At 46.8% G+C, this 3,028-nt stretch overlaps 1 long non-coding RNA gene across 1 annotated transcript; it reads right to left on the reverse strand.

Moving 5' to 3' along the window:
• Window positions 1-800: 800 nt before the first annotated feature.
• Window positions 801-2,922, reverse strand: LOC126496354 (uncharacterized). The gene is made up of 3 exons (XR_007590338.1): window positions 2,866-2,922; window positions 1,381-1,491; window positions 801-1,130 (listed from the first exon to the last, which is right to left on the reverse strand). It is a non-coding gene; the product is annotated as an uncharacterized lncRNA (long non-coding RNA).
• Between the last annotated feature and the right edge of the window lie 106 nt (window positions 2,923-3,028).

Below are 3,028 nucleotides of genomic sequence, written 5' to 3' on the forward strand. Positions count from 1 at the left end.
TGGTGATGATGGTGATGGTGGTGATGATGGTGATGATGATGATGATGGTGAGGGTGGTGATGATGGCAGTGGTGGTGATGGTGATGGTGGTGGTGATGGTGATGATGGTGATGATGGTGATGATGATGATGATGGTGAGGGTGGTGATGATGGCAGTGGTGGTGATGGTGATGGTGGTGATTGATGGTGATGGTGGTGATGGTGATGGTGGTGATGGTGGCGATGATAGTGGTGATGATAATGATGGCGATGGTGGTAGTGATGATGGTGATAATGATGTAATCTGTATATGTATATATGCATTACATATTACACAAATCTAAATATATATTATTTATCTATTTATTTTTATTTTATGTGTTTGTCTGTATGAGGATATTGGATTCCCTGAAACTGGAGTTACAGACAGTGTAGGCTGCTATGTGGGTGCTGGAAATTGAACCCAGGTCCTCTTGAAGAGCAGTTGGTGCTCTTAACCTCTGAGCCATCTCTCCAGCCCATGTAATACATATCTAAATATGTAATAATTACCTCTCTATTTGCTTTACCCATAATTCTTGCTTTTTTGAGCAACCCTTGTTTCTTGCACCTATTTGGGGATTCCCATTTCCCTGCATTTATTTGTAATAAATAATAATTTATATTATTATTTATTAAATATCATTTAGCATTCAATATTAATATATTCATATTATACTGATAATGATTAACCATAATAATTAATGTTATGTTAATTGTAATAAATAAATAATTAATATTTAATAAATATATTTATTAAATAGTGTGTTGACAATTTCATACATGTATGCAGTGTCTTGGTCATATCTACTGCACAGCATCTCCTCTCCCTCCTGGAAACTTACCCCAATGTGTTGCTCTTGCACTATTATGCTCTCTTCATTTTATGAATTAAGCCATTGAGCTCAATTAGCACTTTACTCATGTACATGAGTGTGGGGCCGTTCACTAGAGCAGGGCAGTCTACCATGTGTGTACATGTGTGTCGCAGTGCACATATGAAGGTCAGAGGGCAACCTTCTGGAGATGGTCCTCTCCTTCCACCGTGGGCTCCGGGGATAACACTCAAGTCCTCAGGCAAATGCTGTCATCAGTTAAGACATCTTGCTGTCCTTTATGTTATAAATTAATTACTAAATTAGCTTACAGTTTAGTGAGGTTCCAAACGGCCTTCCATGTAAATCTTTAACTTTGGTTAGCCTTCTCCCAATCTTTCTCCCCTGTTTTCTCGCTCCCATCCCCACTAAAACCTTTATTATTCCTCTCTACTTTTAAATCACTATATATTTTGCTATCCTCATCCCACCCCCTTTAAGGCCTCTTCCCTCCCCTCCTTTCATGGGCCTTGTCTAACTTCTTCACCTGCACAGATCTCTCCTCTTATCGGAAGACTTTTCCATTCATGGCTTATGGAGACAGCTGGGGGTCCCATTCTCTTTCTGAGGCCGTGTTCCTGTCTGTTCCTTGGAACATCTGTGAAGGAAATGCAACGGGCTTCCCTGACGATGGGATAAGGCCCCAAAGGGTCTTGAGTACACCCTGGGACAGGAGCTAAGCAGCCGCCATCTGAACTCCTCTGCCTTATCCCAACCCAGGCTGGGCTCTGCCTGAGCTTTGCTACCCCAGGCCATCAGAGCCACCCACCAGCACATTCCTGTGTCCCCACTGACTGCCTCCAACCCTCAGAAGACATCAGCTGTGTGCTCAGGGAAGTCCTCGCGGGGGTAAGACTAGGTGTGATGTGTAAACAGGAGCGTTCCCCAAATGTCAAAACGTGCCACTCTGGTTGTCTTGGCAAAGCCTTCTTGACAGATTAACCTCCCTGGGGAACCTCAGCAAGCAGCAAGTCCCTGCGGTATTTTAACAGCTGAAGCACCAGCTGCCTAACGGATTCCAGGCGGCGGGAACGGAGCCATCTATGGAATGCTGTTGGTGTGGTAGGCACAGGGAAGGCTCAGATTCAGGTGTGTCTGTGGGCCTTCCCTGGGGCAGAACAGTGGGTGAGGCCTGGCCCCACCCAAGTTGAGCAAACGCTATCTTCAACTGAGCCTAGTCTGTCCTAGCCACTCCCCAGCCACAGACCCTTTCGTCAGCTTATTGCTCTTGTTTCCTTTGAGGCTTGAGACTCGTACTATATTCGGTGCTATTATATATTTATATGCAGCGGTACTATAGCAAGAACAAGCAGAAGGGCTGTAGGTCAGTGGGAGAGCCCTTGCCTGGCATGTGTGAGGCTCTGGGTTCAATCCCCAGCACTGCCAGAAAAGAAACAAATAAATAGATACAAACTTCCAGGGATTCCTTTCTTTGTATCCAGTCTTAAAGCACTCTTTAGTCACTTGGAGTCATAACAAGGCGTGAGTCTCACAGCAGGACAGATGGTCCTTGGGACCCCCATGGGTCCTTAGGGAGAGACCGCAGGGCTCGGAGGCTGGTATGTGCCTCTGGGTTTCACCTAGGTGTCCTAACACATTTCTTGAGCCTTTATTGTGGGCACAGTACTCTGGTTCAAGAAGTGGAAAACTCAGTCCTGACATTGGGGGAGGATGGTCACTGCTGCCTCGGGGGCCTCTAGTGGTGGTGTTGACAACAATGGCCTCTGTTTGATGAGTGGGTCCAAGGAGCCAGGCTCTGCGGTGAGCTTTCCACTTAATGGTGTTACGGAAAGCCTGCCTGTAGCGGTACAGTTGGAAAAGAGAAAGCAAAAAACAAGGCTCGGAGAGGGTGCTGGGTGGGGAGGTGTAGGGAAGGGGCTCAGTCAGTACAGTGATGGATATATAGGGAGGAGGACCCAAATCTCATACCCCCGAACCCACACAAACCAGAGCCACGCTTGGCAGCACATACCTGAAATCCCTGCTGGGGAGGACCCTGAGGCTTGCTGGCTCCAAGCCAGTGAGAGACCTTGTCTCAAAAACTAAGATGGGTAGTGACAGAAGAAGAAACCCAGGTGTTGAATTAGGAGCGGCAGGGCTGCGCCCCCCGCACCCGGCCGCCCACATGGCTAGCT

This window comes from Alexandromys fortis, unplaced genomic scaffold (assembly GCF_014885135.2).
Source record: "Alexandromys fortis isolate MF-2015 unplaced genomic scaffold, M_Fortis_MF-2015_v1.1 scaffold_3103, whole genome shotgun sequence".
In the NCBI taxonomy this organism is placed as follows: domain Eukaryota; kingdom Metazoa; phylum Chordata; class Mammalia; order Rodentia; family Cricetidae; genus Alexandromys; species Alexandromys fortis.